This window comes from Neofelis nebulosa, chromosome 7, assembly GCF_028018385.1.
Source record: "Neofelis nebulosa isolate mNeoNeb1 chromosome 7, mNeoNeb1.pri, whole genome shotgun sequence".
Classification (NCBI taxonomy): domain Eukaryota; kingdom Metazoa; phylum Chordata; class Mammalia; order Carnivora; family Felidae; genus Neofelis; species Neofelis nebulosa.
The window spans coordinates 43,135,491-43,156,615 of NC_080788.1; the positions used below are offsets into that span (position 1 = coordinate 43,135,491).

Genomic DNA, 21,125 nt, shown 5'->3' on the forward strand with positions numbered 1-21,125 from the left:
CGGCGGGGGGTGGAGAGGGAAATGCTCTTTAAAGAAGAATCATAAAAAGCTACTTATATATTGAAAAAAAATTTTTTCAAACAGAAGATACCTCCCAATGGCAGGATTATAAGGTAATTTTTATTTTCTTTTGCCAATGTGAAGTTTCTATTCCATCTATAATACCATGTATTACTCACACAGTAAACCAAAATTGTCCGATACCTTTGAATAACTCAGCCTGCTCATAAAATGACTGCTAGACATTTGGTACATTATTGAAATCCATACATAATGAAAAGGAAATGAGAGGAAAACCAATTCCCTAGCAGCCCAGCCTTCTCCTTTCCATAGTCCTCAAAGGCTAGTTATTTGCTTACGTTTCCCTAATGAAATGAGGCTTCATCCAGCTTCAAGTACATTCCTCAATAAGGCAAAGAACAGAGGAAATGCCCTTCACTGATGAGGACACCTCTACCAGAACGTTGTAGTGAGGTGTGGTTCCCACTGTCCTTAAGCCACAGAGTTAGAGCAGAGGATGGTAATGACCCCAAAGAAGTCTGAAAAGAATCTGCGCGTTGGACAATCAGCAACTTCAACCCATCCGTTATGGGGCCACTGTTCTTCCTGCTTTATCTCAGACTCTGGATTGCTCAGTGTGGCATCCATTCATCACAGAACCAATTATACTAACTCTACTATCTATATTCTTGATACTCTGGCACTTGAAAGCCTTATAGACCTGGAGAGAGACTACCCCTCCCAGGGCTAGCTAATTCTTAGAGACAGCAAAGGTCTCAGCCAGGACAATGCCTTTCATATACAACCCAACCAATCGAGAGTCTATACCCACCCCACCCCACCCCACCCCCAGCAGCCTCTTTATCCAACTGTCAAGCACCAAGCCTCACTTCCCCTGCCCTAAGTCATGCCAGGGCCAGGCACCACGGACATCATCTCTATGGGCAAAGCCCACTGGGATTATCCCAACCAGCCAGTCCTCAACTCTTGGCCCCGGCCTTGCCTTTCCTGTGGAAGCCCCAATAAAAGTGCTGCCCAAGGCCTTCTCCTCACTCCTATTTTCTACCTCCTGGCTACCCTGATGCTTCCTCAGCGGTGTGCTCACCCCTCATCCCAACCCCACCTTGGGAAACGGAAGCAATAAAAACCATCCTTCAATGGCATGGGCCTCTCCCTATTGCCTATTTTCTGTAGTTTATGTCCTGGGCACCTAACAGCCAATGACCCTGAGCAACCAGAGAACACTTTCAAGCACTAAGCCAACACCCATCACCAGGCCCATGTGCATGAAGTCACAGGCAGGCGATCTCTCTGAGGCCAAAATCAACTTGATTATTGGATAGATCCCGGAAATTTTATATCCTGCCTGAAGCCCCGGTACTATCTCAACGGCACAATTACAGGGATTCCAGCCAGAGGCAGACTCAGAGATGGTCAAATGAGATGGGACATGTCAGAGGGCAACAACCCGGGTCTCCTGACAAACAGCTACTACTGGGACCCAGCAGAGAATTTTGAGTCACAAGGAAAAGGCCAATGATATTATCTCTTACTTCTTCAAGTATCAGAGCACATAAATATACTTCAGACATTTCCAAGAAAAACAGTTTTGCCTGTTATGGCAAGGGAGTGGGGCAGGGGGAAGAAACTTCAATCATTTGGAACATTTGCTCATTCTCAATTCCTTCTTCCTGTAAGACACCAAAATAAAAGGGGCACCACTGCATTGTCATCAGGTTACTTTCCATTTAGCCTAGATCTTCTCAATGCCTTTTTTTTTTTTTTCATTTCCTGAACATCTTACTCCTATTCCATCAACCTCAGCTTCCCTTCCCACACCTTCCCCAACACCCACTCCCCACCCAGGACCAGCACCAAGGGCATACCTACTTAGTCTTTCTGTATTAAGCCCAGAAGACTGGACATTAAAAAAAAAAAAAAAAAAGGGTGGCAAGCACTTGACCGAAGTCCCCTCTTCATGCATAACTCTCAAAGTAGAAAAGCAAATGACATACCCGTGTCTTTAAAAATTAAGAACACGCACAGCCCTGAGAAGCACTTTGTGATGCCAAAGCACAGGATAAGGAACTAAATTATTAACTTCCTTTTGTGGAAGATGGAGTGTCTCTACATCTAGTTTTCCTAAGGCTGCCTACAATTTTTACTCTAATTCAGGCTCAAGCACCACCTCTGGGAATCTATGCCCAGGCATATTTCATTTTCCAAGCAGCTGTCTTCGGTATGTGCTAAAGGTCCACTGTCACTGCTGATTCTTCTGAGGACATGGGCAAATGTGTCCCAAGTCACGCAGAGATAACCCCCGCAAATAAGCACAGGCGTTACAACTTCCCAGGTCTATAAAAAAAAAAAAATTGAGAAACAAATCAATCCATAAATCAAGCCATAATAACGGCCCCTTTCATTTAAAACCCCCACCTCAAGGATACTACCCAAGTCCTACTCCTTTATGTGCTCCCACTTTTTTTTTTTTTCTAGCAGTGTACTAAGATAGTCGGGATATACTGTTGCTCAGGAGTATTTTTGATCATTTATATTGATCTACTAGATTTATAGAAAGTACCATTTTCCCTATTAATCCTCAAGTGGATTGCATGCAGTCATTTTGTTTGTTTCTGTAGTAACCAGAGGGAACAACAGATGGAGAGAGGTCAACCAGGTCAAACGTCCAACAGATGATGGTCCAACATAACAACAGTTGAACTGGAACAAGTTTGCGAAGCACTAATCCAGGGTGAGACTGGTCAAAATCAAAGTGGAAGTTTCCAGAGCTCTGAGAGGCACATACTTTCTACGTGGGCAGCCTCCAGCATCTTGAAAATCGCATTTATATGGAATCCCATCATCAGTGGAAGGGCAACAACCATCATGGGTCTTACCAGCCTGAAATGCCAGCAACATACAAGCTGACCCAGCCTCATCAGGCCAACCTGGAGTCCATGTCTCACGACAAGAGAGCCACAGGAAAGAAACACAGTGGCTGCTGCATCTGGACCATCACCGTTAGCATTTGCAGACCGGTCAAGCGTGCGAAAGGAAGAGAGCCCGTGTCCTCATCTCTCTTCCACTCCTAGGTAATCCGGAGGCAGCCAGCACAATCAGATGCAGTCAAAGGGAACGCACTGTTCACACCTCTGCGATGGTGCTTACCCTTGGCACAAGAGCAGAGGTCATGTCGTTCCAACCCCAGGCAAGTTCTTCCTCACAATGAGCTGCAGGCTCAGAAGACATCAGCCTTTCTAACTATATTCAAGAGCACACCTTGCAGGGAACAAGAGTGTCCACTTCAGGAAAATCTCCTGTGCCAAAAGCACTTGCAAAGTAGACACAATTTTTTAAAGAAGGTCCCCTTTAAATGCCCAGCCTCAAACACTCAGCTCCTCTAGAACCCACAGATCCAATACACGAGATCACCACCATATTAACCACAGGAACAAAGCTAACATGGTCGTCTCGGGACAAAATGACATCGCGTGCCTCCCAATGTGATACGCTAAGAGGCAAAGCCTCATTTACATAGCATTCCTGACAAAAATACATTTAACCATGAGAAATCAAATGAGGTATTCTACAAACTCAAACTGCTAAAAAATAATTGGCCCACGATATTTAAAAATGTCCTTATCGTATAAGGAAGAAAAAAAAGGGCAGAGCAACTGTTCCCAACAACAAAACTAAAGAGACATTAAACTGCACACAGTTTGCAGAATCCTGGGTTGAACCCTAGGTTGGGGGCAAGAATTTCTATGAAGGACATTACTGTGACAAGTGGCAAAATTTGAAATCAACTATATATTCAGTAATAGTAGACCAATGTTCTAGGTCTGGTTTTTACAAATTGAATGGGTTATAAAAAGAAAGGCTCTGGGATGCCTGGGTGGCTCAGTTGATTGAGCATCGACTCTTGATTTTGGCTCAGGCCAGGATCTCAGGATTGTGAGATAGGGCCCACATGAGGCTGCACGCTGAGCAAGCCCCGCCTCTGTCCCTCCCCCACTCAGCATGCTCTCTGTCTTGCTCTCTAACATAGTCTTTTAGTAAAGAAAGGTTCTCGTTACTAGGGAAAACATTTAGAAGTGACGCATTAGGATGTAATTTTCAAATGGCTCAGAAAACACAAGTGATGAAGAGAATGATCAAGCAAAGGTTGTAAGATATTTGTACCTGATCACTTACATTTTGGCTCTGTGGGAGTTCTTTGTATTGCTCTTGCAACTTTTCTCTAAGTTTGAAGTTATTTCAAAATACAGTCTTTCAACACAACACAAATTCAAGTGCAAAACGTTTCCACAGTAACGCCAGTCAAATAAGGCAAGCCCCCTCCCCATACTACACTTCTCTGTCACCATCTACTCACCCAACAGAACCAAGGGACTATGCCCTTCCTCCATCTCCAAGCCAATGGACACCTGGCTCAAGCTCAGCCATTTAGATTGGTCTCCTAGCAATTAGAAATTGAGATACAAGGACTGAGCCAGGAAGCTGTGAGGTCGTGAGCAAAACAGAGAGCTTCAAGTGTGCTGTCTCCATAGGAAGTGTAGGCAGGAGAGCTGATCTGGTTTTGTTAAGCAGAGAAGGGCTGGAACCATACAGAAATACCTGAGAGCTGCTTCTCAGAGAGCAAGCACAATTAAACATACATGGGCAGGGGGAGGGGAGTCCCCAGTGTGCTCTTCCCAAGTACATAGCAAATGATCAAAAAAGGTTAGCTTCAATACATACCTTCTGGATACCACTTCATTCAAGCTAGCTCACTTGTGTCTGTGCCTTGGCACAAGAAGCTTTGACAACAGACCCCCATCGGTGCAATGGCATCAGAGTCCCCCTCAACTACTCTACCACAGGGCAGAACTCAGACTGCAGCCACTCACCCCAACCCCATGTTTCTGCCCCCCTCTCTCCATGGGAAAAGAGGGCTCTTTTTGTTTTCCTCTGGCCCACAGCCTCTTATCCTGGGACAAACAGGCTGTAACAAAGGGTACAGCCTGAGACAGAAACCATTCCACCTCCACAGGGTATCACACAGGACAGCCAACAACAGGAAGGACAAGACTAGGGCCCTGATCAGTCACAACACATAGATCCTTGAACCTGTTTCAGCAACTAACCTCCCCGCAAGCCTAGGAACCACCACATAACCTCACCTGCGGGGCCTGTGACAATGTTACATTCCATGGCAAAATGGACTTTGCAGATATGCTTAAGGAGCTGGAGATTTTCCTGGAGTATCCAGGTGGTCTCAAGGGAATGCAGAAGGTCCTCAAAAGCTGAGAATGTTTCCCAGCTGTGGCCCCAGGGAGATACAACGGAGCTCGATGTGAAAATGGAATAGGGTCACCAGCCAAGGCAAGCAGTTGTCCTTTAGAAGCTAGAAGAGGCAAAGAAATGGCTTCTCCCCTACAGCCGCTAGAAGGACAACAGCTTTGCCCATACCTTAACATTAGCCCAGTGAGATGCCCCTAATTCTACAGATTAGAAATCTAATACATCTGTGGTCATCTGTGATAGCAGCAGAAAACGGATATAGACCTTATTCCGTCACCTGGACATGAATCAATTTTCATCCTTTCTGAGAATTGGGAGTAATGACACCTAGAGACCACCTTTTAACTTCCCAGAACCACCTGGGGCACCCCCAGAAAAAAACCTGGCACTTCAACCCAACTGTCTCTAAAGGTAATTCACAAAACGAAGTATCAGACTGAACTTACTTTGTATCATCTGCCACTATATTGTACAATGTTTTGCCACCAGAGTTCTTTTTTCAGTAATAAAAATAAAATATGTCCCAAGTTGCTAACTGGCAGATCCCAGTGGCCTAGGGCGCCGGCATCCAAGTTGCTCGACACTTCATCAGAAAACTCTCCCCACCGCCCGCCCCCCACCCCCACTCCCACCCTGGAGGGCTTGGGCGCTGCCTCTGATCCCAAAGTGAAATCACCGTGGACTCCTTCCAGATTTCTGAGTCATCCTCGCCATTACAGGTCCAAGCAGCAGCAGCTGGACTGCAAACTCAAAACAGCCAAGCCCAAACTCAGCCCTGGAAATTCAGCTCCTGCACCAAGGTCATGGTCCCTCCTTCCTCCCACCTCATTACTTTCCCTAGCATCTTCTCCATTCAACTGCCCTTTGGTCTCATGGGAGCCACACAGCTGGTCGCATGAAACGCTGCCAAATGTAATCCCTGGAGGCAGCGATGCACTCGGGCTCTATTTAAGTGACTGCCTCCGCTTGCAGAAGGGCGTTCGAGGGCATGGTTCTATCACTGAAATATTTCTATTGAAGAAAACATCTGGGGGAGACAGCTACTGTCCTGACGACTACGTGATCTCATTAAGAAGGCTGGTGCCAAGTCTTGTGGCCATGGTCAAGATGGTTTTCTTAGAGGGGTGCCCGAGTGGCTCAGTCAATTAAGCATCCAACTTTGTCTCAGGTCATGATTTCACGGTTCGTGGGTTCGAGTCCCTTGTCCAGCTCGGTGCTGACAGCTCAGAGCCCGGGGCCTGCTTCAGATTCTGCGTCTCCCTCTCTCTCTGCTCCTCCCCTGCTTGCACTCTGTCTCTTTCTCTCTCAAAAATAAACATAAAAAAAATAAAAATAAACTTTTAAAAAAAGACGATTTTCTTAGAGCTGAGACTGGTTGGGCTTCCACTTTGTCATTCAATCATCAACTGTGTGGAGAGTGTGCCCCCAACCAGAGCCGCTCCTGCAGAAGGAGGTCAAGGCAGACCCAGGAGCAAAGAGCTTTAATTACTTTTGATGATCTTCGCTGCATCTACTCAAAACCGAAGCTCACCAGGTCAGCTGCCCAGGAGATCCATCCAGAGACAGAGAACATCACTTTTAAAGGGAAGAGCCTAGGGGCGCCTGGGTGGCTCAGTTGGTTGAGCATCCGGCTTCGGCTCAGGTCATGATCTCACGGTTGGTGAGTTCGAGCCCCACGTCGAGCCCTGTGCTGACAGCTCAGAGCCTGGAGCCTGCTGTGGATTCTATGTCTCTCTCTCTGCCCCCCTCCCCTGCTCGTGCTCTTCCCTATCTCTCAAAAGTAAATAAACATTAAAAAAAAAAAATTAAAGGGAAGAGCCTATATACAAAAGCAAAGGCTTGCCCTAGAAGTGGTTCTGGCCCCAAAGACATCTGTTGGAAGCACCCAGTACGGCCGCTGTACAGAGCAAACAGCCTGTTTTAGGGTGGGCAGGCCAGCAAAACTCACCCCACGGGGAATTTTATCAGCCTTTTATCATCCTGTCATCATCCACCGCTGTTCAACAGGAGATCTGACTCAGATGCCTGCTGACTTGCAGAGAGAGACCAAGACTCGGCCCTGAAGAAATGTGCTTCTGACAAGTGTCAGAAATTCTGGGTGCCTGGGAGACCCCAGCCAGAGACAGCTCAGCACGGACCCAGCAAGCTTGTCAACGAACTTCCCTCTGATCAACAACAGAGGCAGAGGAATTGCACAAGGGAGAGAGGCCAAGGCTGCCACGGGCAGCAAGGAGCAACCTCCAGCCGGACCCACATCTTTCCTCCCTGACCCAGACATGAAAAACCACTCAACACCAATGGGTATGAACAAGAAGCGGTGGGATGCAGAGAAAAGGAGTCATCAGGGAGGCCCGCCAAGTTCAGGGGGCCTGTGTGATGAGGTCTTCAACTGCAAAACCAGCGAAGACATCTTGGCAAGCCCCGCTGGTTCGAGACTCGGAAGTGCTATGAGCTCCCAGATCTGGTACAGTCATGGTTTGTTTGTCGGGTTGGTTTTTTGGAAGGCTTATTGTAGGTTTTTGGCTTTTAACAGCACAACAACTTTTCAAGATGAACTTTCTGTGGTGGTGAGGGCCTTCACACAGTTGTTAGGGATATAAATTAAATCCTCTTTTGAAAGGTGAACTTTTAAAAGGTGTCTTTTGACTTGGAAATCCTACAGAAATGCCCCTCTGGTCTCCAAGTATGTGTTACAAAAATGTTGGTTGCAATATTACCGAGTAAATAAATGGGGAGAGGGAAGGCAAGAAGCCCAGCCAGCAGCAGGAGAACGAAACGACACAGAACACCTTTTCATGTAAAAAATATTTAACAATTAACAGATTTACATTAACAGGCCATCAAGGTCTATGACACATCAATTCTTAAAATATGTTATGCAAAACATTATACTGTATTTTTTGGCTTAAAAAATGCTTTCTCACAAAGGGCCATGAGGACTTCACGTGCAGTCCTGATGCCACCTGGAAAAATTTTTTCCTTCTCTCAAAAAGCAGCGAGTTAATACCATTTGTTGTTTTTGAAACCAGCAAGAGCTCTGCCTGCAAGGAGGGAGAGGTAAAAACTGGATGAGTCTTTATGTTAATTAGAAATCATTGCTTTTTTAGGCCTTCTTCAATAGGGAGAAACATGCATTGGAGGGTCCCAAATGAGAACAAGAATGGTGACCAGAGGTCACCATGACCCACGATTTCAGACAAGGTAATAAAATGGTACTAAAAGCAAACCTCTGTTTGCTGGAATGGAGGTACCCATGGGCACTCAGCCATGGAAGGCTACGCCCCCTCCCAACCCCAAATGCCCTTTAAGCAATGCTGGTTGTAGGGTTGAGACAGTGTCATGACTGACATGGACAGAATCTGGTCTTGAAGCAGAGGCAGGAAGTATATTAGTATCTGAGTACTATTTAGCACTACATTTGGATTGGGGGGGGGGGAAGCCTGTATCTCTGTCCCCTAAAAAAAAGGGGGGGGAGGGGCGCCTGGGTGGTTCAGTTGGTTAGGTGTCCAACTTCAGCTCAGGTCGTGATTTCACGGTTCATGGGTTCGAGCCCTGTGTTGGGCTCTGTGATGACAGCCTGGAGTCTGCTTTGGGGATTCTGTGTCTCCCTCTCTCTCTGCCCCTCCCCAACTCATTCTCTCTCAAAAATAAATAAACATAAAAAAAAAAAAAAAGTACAGTCTGGTACTAATAAGGTGATAGGTCCCAACTCCGGCATCAACACAGGCCCAAAAGGCTACAATACTTCACACAAGTTACCAATATGAAGAATATCAATATGGAGGATCAGTAGGTCCCTTAGACAGCTTTCCTTTTCTTCTTTTAAAATAACAGGTTGTCCTGGGCACCCCGTTAGCTCAGTCAGTTAAGCGTCCAATTTCAACTCAGGTCATGATCTCCTAAGTTCGTGAGTTCGAGCCCCTCATTGGACTCTGTGCTAACAGCTCAGAGCCTGGAGCCTGCTTCGGATTCTGGGTCTCCCTCTCTCTCTGCCCCTCCCCTGTGCATGCACGCTCGCTCGCTCTCTCTCTCACTGTAAAATAAATGATTAAAATTTTTTAGATAATAAAATAAGTTGTAAATTACTTTCATAACTGTGTAAAGTAAAAGGAAATTAAAAAAAAAATACAGGGGTGCCTGGGTGGCTCAGTCGGTTGAGTGTCCGACTTCGGCTCAATGATGATCTCACGGTTGGTGAGTTTGAGCCCCGCGTCAGGCTCTGCGCTGACAGCTCAGAGCCTGGAGCTGCTTTGGATTCTATGTCTCCCTCTCTCTCTGTCCCTCCCCAACTCGTGCTCTGTCTCTGTCTCTGTCAAAAATAAACATTAAAAATTTTTTAACAAAATACAGACCCGTTAGAGGGAACGGTGTTGGAAATACTCATCTAACATCTTCCACCCATTGTGCTCTCTCCCATTACCACAAATACTTGAAGACCCCAGAGTGTACTTGTGTCCCAAGTACACAAAAGGCAAGGAAACACCTACCGTTGTGTGGACTTGTGAAAGCTTATCATTACCAGAGACCAGTGTTCCCACTCCAGTGTTTGCTGGGGGATTCATCAGCAGCGCTGATTAATTCACTGCTCTTCACATAGGTTACTTTAGATAAGCAAGTGGAAGAAGGAAATTACTTTGTTGGGTTCATTTAACAAATGTTTTTGGAGCTCACGGCTCAGTGCTGAGACCTGGGACCCAAGGATGGATGAAGCATAATCCCTGTTCTCAAAGGGTTCATTTCTACCAAGCAACTGGCCTCCAACACAAGAGCTCAGCTGGAGGAAATGCAGCCAGACACAGGTGGAAAAGGACACTTCAGCCAGCCCTCGAGTGAGCAACCGTGATATGTGGACAGTACTCTAAGTGCATCATGTCTCTAACAACTCTGTCAGGTCAAAGTCCTCTCCATCCTTCTGCTGTTGAGGAAACAGACCCAGAAAACAGAAGGTACTTGCACATCATTGGTGCCTGCGTGAGAATCCACAGCCCAGGCAAACACCCAAGGGCCAAGGTTATCACATCACTGAGCCGGGAGGGGATCCCATCTCCCGGTCGCAGGAGCCCTGACTCCAGGTGGAAAAGCAACCATGATTCCCCAAAACCGGAGAAGCGAGAAGGAGCTGTTTTCGAGATCCCCTTCCCTCCCTTCCTGGGTAGGCCCACTCCACACCGCAGAGGGCAAGTATTTGTGTGGGTTGAGGAACAGTTTGTAAAACCATCTTAACAGCACTGTTCCCACCATTGTCCAGACCAGGAGTCCCCCCTGGCCACAGAAGCCTAGCTCTGTGGGTTCAACTGAATTCTACATTTGATGGGTACACAGGAGTATATGCTTGAGGCCAAAGCAGAGGAGACTAACTGAAACCTGAAAACGCATCAAGCACTGCAATTGTATACAAGATCCACGACAGACCAAATAACCCTCTGCAAAGTAAAGCTCCCTGGAGATTGTCTCTGATGCACAAATGCCACAAAATGGCCAGAAAATGGTCTTGAGAACACATGAATCGACCTGACCCCTTGCCCTCTCCCTTCCAGCCATGAGCCATGGATGACTAGGAAGTAGCAGGGGCTCTGGGGACCCCCGGCAGCCATCAGTCCCCCTGGGTAGCTGGCCCCAAGAAGGCAGGCTGAGGATGGCAGCGGGGGGGGGGGGGGGGGGGGGAGGCAAGAAGTGGCGTCAGAAGGTAATACACAACTGGCTCCACCCTGCCCGTTGCTGCCTCACTTCATTGACCAAGCTCCTACCCTGACTCAAAGGGCTTTGGAGTGCCTACAGAAGCAATATCTTACCATTGACATGCAGGGAAAGGCCACATCCAGGGGTGTGAGAGAAAGATGGAAGCCAACACAAATCAGCAGCCACCCCATGGTGGTACCAGCCATAAAATCCCATTTTTAGTGGGGATTCAGGTGGCAAAGACCAGAGGAGGAAGAGCTCAGCATGACGTCTGACAGAGGAGGCTGGACCCCAAATGCACCTGCTGTGTGAGCCAGTGATTTCCTTTATCCCAGCCTCAGTCTTGCCCTCTATAAAATGGTGACTGCCTACCTCATGGGCAGGAGGGAGGGCTGAGACACAAGACCACATGCCAGGCGCTTAGCCAGGCACCCAGTACATCTTGAATACTCCTTAAATGGCTGTTGAAAGTGCTCATCACTCAAGCGGTATATCAACATGGCTTCTCGGGAAGACTCAACACTACCTGCAAAAATCTTGACTGCAGCGGTGCTGATCCGGCCACGACACAGCAGGGTCTCATGCCAACAACCACGGGGCCAGCCCATTGCCAGGACTCAAGACACCTACTTTGGTAGCAGCGACCTGAACCCCTCCAGCCACCCCTCTCACAGCCTCTTTGCCTGCTTGGAGGTTTCACACAGCTGCCAACACAGTCTCTGTCAACACCCCACTTGGGAACCAGGGTGGTGGCCCTGTCGATATGGCCTCTGCTCTTGAAAAACACCCTCCTGATTTCCAGAAATGCTGACTTACAGAGAGGGCACACTGCACAGAGACCCCACAGGATTTCAATGCACAAATTTGAGAAGCACGGCATTTTGGAGGTCACTGACAAAACCCCAAGTTAGGATGATAATGAGATAGGGGCACATGGACACAGGTGAGGTAAGAGGCTCCCGTACTTTTCAGCCGGGCTCCTGTTTCAGTACACTCAGCCTCACGCAGCTGAGGGAAACAGACCGGCCAGACAAAATTCCATCAGTTCTCTGGGGGCTTGACAGACACACATCTCGAGGCGTTCCCCAAGAGTCACACTCAAAGGCAAGTGTCCCATGCTTCACGAACCTTAGACCTTACTTCTCCAAGCGTGATCTATACAACAATAACATTGGCATCATTTGGAACTTGCTAGAAATGCAAAATTTCAGGCCTCACCCAGAACCACCCAGTCAGGAATCTGCATTTTAACTGGATCCCCAGGAGACACGGCTGTATTCAGAACAGAACGATCTATCCACTTAGGGTTGTGACACTGAAGTTTTCACTTCGTCTTTTTCTTCCTTCATAGAAGTGCCAGGACAGCAGACTGTGCCTACCTCAGCCACCAGCACCTCCTAGATACTCAAATATTCGTTGCATGAACAAACATATGAACGGGTGGTCTATCAAGTAACTGAAGAGACCAATGCTGTTGTTAAGTGCAAAGAAAAAGGCAGGCAGGGGTCCAAGAGAAAAAGACAAAGAGAATATGGAGGGAGGGAGTCTTTAAGTGAGTCAAATAAGGCCTCTCTAAAAGGGAGGGTGATGTGAGGATCAAACATGACAGAGAAGGAGGGAACATCTGGGCCAAGAGGAGGTCAGGCAGAGGGCCACCACCTGCATTTGCCCCCCCTCAAGAATCTGTTCCTGTAGGTAAGTAAAGATGCACTGTCAACATTTGCCCTGGTGGTACAACCAAGAAGCTCCAAGGAGGCAAATACAGAAGGGCCGTGACCTCTACGATGGTTGGGGGCAGAAAGGTCGTGCCTGTGGTCACCACTGCCACTGTTTCCAAGGCTCCTGGAGTTGAGTGTCAGAAAGCCCGGCAGCCGTGGCTGGAGGTCGTGACTCCCGGCCACCACCCTTCACCCTCTGAGTCCACGGGCCTCCAGCTACTTGCCAAGTAGAAACACGCAGGTCACTCACAGTTTTCAACAAGTTGCTCCAGGAGTTTGCGGGCAGCGAGACATCCAAGAGCCTGGGAACCCAGTCCAGATGTTACCCTACAGCAGCACGCTGGCAAAGAGGAGACAAAAGACAAAGGTCAGGCCAACGTTCTCCCGACACTGAATGACATCGATGGGGTTCAGGCTAGAAGCGGGCAGAAAAGGACAACAGGGAAGGCCAGTGGCCTCTGAGCACCATGCAGTTAGACTGCTGGCCTCCCCTCTGCCCTCCGTGTCAGGAGAGACACCACCACACCCCGATCCAATCTGCCAATCCCCCAGTGTGGAGCCTACAGACAGCTGTCACAAGTCCTAGGAGGCATTGGACCCAACCGGTCTTTACAGAAGAGAACAATCAAGACTCTAACAAGAGCTGCCTTGCCCCAAATTAGGAGCACGTAATGGCCATACTAGGAATGGAATCACAGAAACCACGTCTGGAAAGCTTAAACGTACCTGTGAATTACCTTCCTTAATAAAACTCACGTTTCTAAATGTTACTCTTATTCTGTCTGGCTCTTAACCGACAAAACGAGTCAAAACAGCCTGCATTTCCAAATCTTAACCCTTCCCCTAAATTCTGTCTCTGTAATCCCCGAAGACTTTCAACAGCCAAAATGAGACTCCTGGTTTTCTTCAAAAACAAAGTTTAAGAGAAGAAAACCTTTCACATTTGAGTACAAGGAGTCTAAAACCTTTGGTGGGTGGGTGGGTAGGGGGCGGGAAACACTGAACATCTAAAAAGTCTCAGTTTATGAGATGGAAGGAATATAGAACCCAAATGAAAGCTCTGTTCCCACACATCAGGTTTATATACCCCAGAGACCAGAAACCTCCTGGGAAATGCTCAGAGACCCTAAGTAGCAGTACTTTTCAAAAATGGGTGGCCTAAGACTGTTGTCAAAGGTCATTTTGTTAAAATGAAATTGATGATCGAAATCCCAATTCTCTAGGAAATGAGTCTTCTGAGTGTATTTTTAAATTAACCTTCGTCTAATGATATATTTAAACCATAATCATCTAAATAGCTCTTTCCCTGGGGTTTTAGTTCCGGCTGACCCCGACATGTCAATACATCCTTGGACACATCACCCCTAACTTTGCAGACATGCAGGCAATTCATCCATAAAAAGAACATGAATGGGACAAAACTCAGGTGTCCCTCAGCTACAGAACTCAAAAATTCCCTCTCATTGCTGGAACAACGCTTAAAGGTACCTCACATTAAGTCAGCTTATACAAAGCATAATTACTCGCCTACTTTGAAGAAGTAAATGTCAGTCATTATGAATTTAAATTGCCCTATCTCTTAAGGAAATAACTAGGAAGTCGTAATAACAACAGTTGTGTTCTGTTTCTAGGGAGTTAGCTTCAGCAAGGACCAATCTGCCCCCACCCTCACTAAATGGGTATTTGGATCCGTTTCCCCAAAGGTCCAGTATTTATAGGCCAAAGTTATGGTTTCTCCTGCATCAAGTGGAACTTAGGCAGTGAGGTCATTTGTTTTGAAACTACAGCAACCACCCCAATTTCCCCCCACCATTTAGCATTCTAGTTACTCTGGGTCAAAGAAAGGAAATGCAGCTTTGAAAGAAAAGGTAAAGACTGCTAGGCCGCCGGGAACATAGTCAAGAATTCCACCCTGGACAAGCCACGGTATGACTTACTGTTCATTTCCCTTTCAACACTCAGGCACACGCAAATGTCACAAGTCCATGCAGACATACAGTTAGATCAAACCTATTTCAAAGTCTTCAACAGCTCCAGTATTCACCTAGAAAATGGAAAACAGGGGCCTGGGTGGCTCAGTCAGGTAGGCATCCGACTCTTAGTTTCAGCTAAGGTCATGATCTCATGGTTTGTGGGTTCAAGCCTCCCATCAGGCTCTGCACTGACCAGCACAGAGCCTGCTTGGAACCTCTCTCTCCCTCTTTTTCAAAATAAATAAATTTAAGGAAAAAAAAATGGGGGCGGAGCACGCCTGGGTGGCTCAGTCGGTTAAGCATCAGACTTTGGCTCAGATCATGGTCTTACGGTTCGTGAGTTTGAAACCCGCATCAGACTCTGTGCTGACAGCTTGGAGCCTGGAGCTTGCTTCAGATTCTGTGTCTCCCTCTCTCTCTGGCCCTGCCCCACTCAAACTCTGTCTCTCGCTCTCTCAAAAATAAACCTTAAAAGAAAAAAAAAAAATAGGTGGAACAAAAAGTAACAAGAAAGAAACAAAAAACAAAACCTACCATAATGGCAACATTATTCCTTATCCTTATGGAGAGGGAGGGTCCCAAATTCCTCTGAAGTATCAGAGACTCTTTCACCCAAAAGAACACAATGCATTCAATTTCAAAGGGTTCACAAGCTCCCTGAAGTTTCTCTCTGTACATGTGGCTGAGGACCCCTGCTGAATTAAAATGTTAGAAGGATTCCCCTTTTCTAATTCTCTCCCCCTTGTAATGGGGGTATCAAGGACAACCTCATTTACAAAGTGATCCACAAGAGCAGGGACCACGGAGAAAACTGGCTTCTGGCGGCATTTATGGTGGAAAAGTGCAGCTGGCAATGCTCACAAGGGTTCGGAGCCCTCTACATCTGTGATCCTTTGCTGAACAGTTTAGCAGGAAGCTTCCCAAAGCTACTTGTCTATGCTCGGTACTTGATTTTTCAAAACCAAGAATATAATGCACATCAAGCAACAAACACACTTATCATTAGGAACGCATACACGGGTACTAACAGTAACAAAAGCAGGCGTGATCTAAACAAAAAGTTAAGACACTGATCACCTCTGAGGTGAAAGGACATCTTGTACTATTTTGTCACACTGATTTCTTAACCTGGTTGTTGGCTTCACAGATGTTCATTTTACTCTTCAAAATGCACCTATACATTTTATATACTCTATGTATAGGTCACAAAGCAATTTGGGTAACTGGGGGTGGGGGGGGGGGGAGGACTGGAGTCAGTCAATGACAAGGACCTCCAGGCATTCTTGTCTCAGCCCTCATTTAAGACAGGCCACCAAGCCTGTGGAATGAGGCCTGTGCTTGTCAAAGGGTGGGGCCCACAAAGGAACAGTTAAAATTCTGGCTCCAGGGGCACCTTCTATAAATACACTTTCATTTTTAAACGTCCACGCCCTGGGACAGTCCTGTGCTCTGGGGCTGAGGCCATGCTGACCTCCAGGGCTGCCTGTCACTCTGGGAAGGGCTGGTGTTGGGTTTCTGCAAACCCAGTGGTCTTTCCTCTACATGTTCTGCAAGGCTCTTTGCGGTGGCACATTCTGTTACCATTAACCAGCCCGGGAAGCCTTCCTGATCAGCTGAGAAGGGAGTGAAGACCCAGAGGCTTCTCCAAGTTTGGAAGAACCCTTGGCCACTCCGTCCTCAGCTGGACACAAAGACCAGGGTTCCTTACATATTCTTCTTCGGATGCATCATCCACCCTTGACCTTCCTGTGGAGAATTCTGCTCATTCAGTGAGTGATCAACTCAGCTGCTCATGAGAAAAAAAAAAATGGGTGAAGTGTCTGGAAACTTGAACAGTAGGTCTCAATTCCTCGCCCTTCCCACACACATACCAATATCCTCTCGGCCACATAAGGCAAGCAGGCAATTCAGAGATGACCCTTGTTTTGCAATCTCCCTAGCAGACTCACCGCCATTTTTATTTTCTAATTACAGTAGCCAAACACTGACACCATGACATCCAACATTTCAATGGGTTTGGGACCACTTGGACTGATACCAAAGACACACGCGCCTCATCAAGCAAGTGCCACAGCCCGACATCTCCTGCTCAGAGTTTCTTCTCACTCAAGTCTGTGCTTTGAAAAGCAAAACAGAAGCCAAAGAGTACAGAACACACTCTTTCGTAAGTCACTTTCTTGCAAAAAAAAAAAAAAAAAACACCTCACTGGATTCTGCCATCTTTCGAACTCAAGACAGGCATGGCTTGCTTTCCTGTGTATACACACATGAGAATTTGAGTGTGGGTATATGTGTGGGTGTATGTGCATGCGTGTGTGGCACACACACACGCACACACACACGCACCCAACATTCTTCTTGGTGGATTCCAAACAATAGCTTCCAGGGAAACCATTGCTAGGAGTTCAGGAAAAGTAAAGGTCCTGCCAATTCCAGAAGGACAAAGGGTTTCAGCCACTAACAAGGGAACAAAATGATCTCATTGCCCCTTTCCCACTGAGACTGTAAGTGGGATCCTTCTCAAATTCAGAGCCCTCACTTACAGGCACGGTCACTGTTTCCACACAATGGGACCCATGTGGAAGGACAGCCAAACCAGGAAACAGATTCCAGAGGTAGCCTTTTGATGTTTAACCCAGACAATCTGCAGACGAGGCTCTACAGCCAAGGGGGGGGGGGGGGGGGGGGCTGACACTCTCAGTGAGGAGCAAGACCCTGGCAGTAGTCACCGCATCTAACAGCTTGTTCCTTTAAACCAAGGCATGGGCCTGAACATGGACTCTCCAAAGACAGGCATGCATCTCTGGGGCACTAGACTGTGCTCAACTGTAATTCCTTTTGATTCCCGCATGCCTCCAAGAACACAGGTAATAAAAGGTCTCATGGTGCTTTCCCCCACGTGTCGTGGGTCATGGGACAGCACATAGTCCTACAGGGGTGGGTAGGGGTGGATGGGATACATGAAGGTAGCTGTTCGTGTAGCCCTCATGGGTTTGCTGCATTTATTACCCACCCAGAGGACAGGCACCGTGCTGAGTGGTGGGAGGAGGTGGTAGTTCCTTTTAAGGTCAAAAAAAATTCTGAAGATTCTTTCCTGCAAATGCCAACACACACACACACACACACACACACACACACACACACACACACACAGCTGTGCTTCTAGTATCCTTGGAGATAGCAGATTAAGACACAAATGCTTTAAAATAAATTTTTAATTAACCCCACTATCTCCTACATACATTTTTAAAATAGCAAAAACAAACTCCAAGACAGTTTCATTGCGTAGACAAATACTTCACACACATGAATTAAGGATCCCTTGAGCAACCCCCACAACACAGCAGCATGTGTTCTTTCTGCCCCAAACTAGGGCTGGGGTAGCGGCCGAGGGATAAAAAAGACCTCCACGAGCCCCCGCAAAATATCGGGCATACTTGAAGGCTACACTGTTGGAAGAAAACTTTAGGTCCCATGTAAATATAGGAACTATTTTAAGTTATTTATCTTGAGAGCGCGCACGAGTACAAGCAGGGGAGGAGAAGGGAGAGAGGGAAAGAATCCCAGGCAGGATCTACACGGTCAGAGCAGAGCCCGATGAGGGTTCAAAGTTACAAACCAGGAGAGCACGACCTGAGTCAAAATCAAGAGTTGGATGGGGCGCCTGGGTGGCGCAGTCGGTTAAGCGTCTGACTTCAGCCAGGTCACGATCTCGCACTCCGTGAGTTCGAGCCCCGCGTCAGGCTCTGGGCTGATGGCTCGGAGCCTGGAGCCTGTTTCTGATTCTGTGTCTCCCTCTCTCTCTGCCCCTCCCCCGTTCATGCTCTGTCTCTCTCTGTCCCAAAAATAAATAAAAAACGTTGAAAAAAAAAAATTAAAAAAAAAAAAAAAAAAAAGAGTTGGAGCCACCCAGGGGCCCCAGAGCAAGGATTTTTTTAATTTTTAAATTTTTTTTTTAACGTTTATTTATTTTTGAGACAGAGAGAGACAGAGCATGAACGGGGGAGGGGCTGAGAGAGAGGGAGACACAGAATCGGAAACAGGCTCCAGGCTCTGAGCTGTCAGCACAGAGCCCGACACGGGGCTCGAACTCACGGACCACGAGATCGTGACCTGAGCCGAAGTCAGACACTCAACCGGCCAAGCCACCCAGGCGCCCCGCAAGTATTTTTTTAACTAAGCCACAACCTGCATCACCTGTCAGAGCTGCCAGACTTCTCCATCGCCACACCCCACCCAGGACCCCTGACACACTCTCCTGCGATTCCCGCTGCAGGTTTTGGGAAATCCGCTTCAGCGTACTTTTCATACTGTTCTAGAATCCTCTTTTCTCTCCTCTCTCAGCCCGGGGTTCCTGTCCAGCAAGGACTGCCCTTTCCTGGAGGTATCCCTACAGCACCTTACACAGGGTGCACAGTAGGGTTAAAGCAAGTGAAAAATCAAGAGGAGGGATTAAGGATTCCTTACAAAGGAGTCTGCAGGCAACTAAGGGGAGGCAGAGTTTGGGGAGGATGAGGAGGATGGCTGGACCTGTTCTGAGTACAGCCTAACTCAGGGATTCCACATCCAGGTTTGAAAACTTACAACTGTAATAAAGATACGAGAAAAAAACAAAACAAAACAAAAAAAAAATCCAACAGTCTTCCCAAAGGCCCAGCCCACGTGAGCAGCCTGGCTTCCCCATCCCTCAGTCTGACAGCAGGAGAAAGACTTGAATTTAGACTCGAAACTGTTCATTTTCTTCTTTTCTGTGCCTTTCTGTTGCGCTTGTAGTGCTGGCCCCTTCTCCCGCCCTCCTCCCTTCTCCCCTGGGTGTGCCCTCCACCACATTCACAACACAGTTCCAATTACTTACCTTGGGAAAGGGCACCCTGCACAATGAGACCCCTACCAGATGGCTCCCAACTCCGCCCCTTCCCAGAGACTCACACAGATACACCTCCACGAACCACAAACCAGTCCCCAGAGTGTCTGTGGGATTCTCCCCACCCCACCACTTCCTGCCTTCCACTCACCCACTTGGGAGTCTGTGCCCAAGTCATTCCTCCCGGGAAAGCCCAACCAGCATCGCCGGATATAAATCTACCTTCCTCCAAAGTCTGGCTCACATCCCCTCCTCCCCCCCACACCCAGGCCCCCCTAGACGATCCCCAGGATGCTCCCAATCAAAATTAGTCTTTTCCTTCCCCCTACCATGCCCTAGGCTTTTGTCTCACTGTGAGAGACCTTACACCAGCACGTTAGCTTCTGGGTGCCTTTCACCTCCCTGAAAGACTTCCTGGCGGGCATGGATGCCACCACCTTCACCTTCGTGCCCCATAGAGCATTCAGTATAAACCTTGGCAAGCAGTGAGGGCTCAGATACCTAGGATGCGACTATCACTTAGTGTTTCAAGGGTCTTTATGGGTGGCTCCCAGGGTGCCAATTTTACAATCAAGCCAAGCACACTAACAGCCTGACCAAGAAGATGAACATTAAACCAAATTCAATCTATTTTTGAGAGAGCGACGGACAGAGAGAGAGGGAGACACAGAATGCGAAGCAGCTCCAGGCTCTGAGCTGTCCACACAGAGCCCAAAGCACGGCTCGAACTCACGGACCGTGAGATCATGACCTGAGCTGAAGTTGGATGCTTAACTGACTGAGCCACCCGGGGCCCCGTTAGAGTTCCCCGCCGCTCTGCCCCCATACACACTCTAACACAAGTATTCAGTCACATCAGTCCATCCATCCTGGCTCGATTTCCCAAGGGCCGAACAACCCAACTGCCTCTGCAAACCCAGGGTTTCTCCAGGACCTACTTGGAAAGCATGCGACTTGGGAATGCACAGGTACACTTTTCTTTATACAGGACACAGCTTCCGGATAAGTAGCATTGCTAAAGCAACTCCATTTGTAAATTCACTCTGAGGCCGTGGATTTCTGGACACAGATTAATCTACACACTTCTTCTAATTCACTGGGTAGGTCACATGGGTCTAGAATTTAGACTGGTCCCTTGGTCCTCAAATGCAGCTGCTTATGGACAGAAAAGGCAATGTCGTTAATGCTCCTCCCCGATGAGAAGTCTGCGTACATGCTCCAAGTAAAATAAGGAAGCATTATAGGACCCCAGTCAAGAAGCCTCTGGAATCTTTTTTCCCCCAACACAAATGTTTCTCATTTGGTCCAGGCCCTGTTTCAATTACACGCCAAGGCAAGACAAAGAAAAAGCCCACTACCTACCACCCACCCCTGCTTTCATGAAGACATTATAAATTATCTTTATTACGTCATACAGTAAAGTTGCCTCACATAAGGTAATGTTGACAAATGGTTACAGGAGCCGTTTTCTCAACAACGGCTTTATTCGTAGGTTTTCATTCCTTGGTGTCTGCCAGGCACCCGCCTTACAGCTCTCCAGAAAACCAGACGGCATCGGGATGTGTGTCCCGTCTGAAGCCTCTGGCGTTAATTTCTAAAGCACGGTCA

At 47.5% G+C, this 21,125-nt stretch overlaps 1 protein-coding gene across 6 annotated transcripts in view; it reads right to left on the reverse strand.

The window, feature by feature from the left end:
- TLN2 (talin 2) overlaps positions 1 to 21,125 on the reverse strand; it is a 441,711-nt gene that overhangs the window by 354,506 nt on the left and 66,080 nt on the right. For all 6 annotated transcript variants that reach the window (XM_058737523.1, XM_058737527.1, XM_058737519.1 and 3 more), the window contains one exon: positions 12,931 to 13,020. The gene's annotated coding sequence lies outside the window, so the exon portion shown is untranslated. The remainder of the gene's footprint in view (positions 1 to 12,930; positions 13,021 to 21,125) is intronic.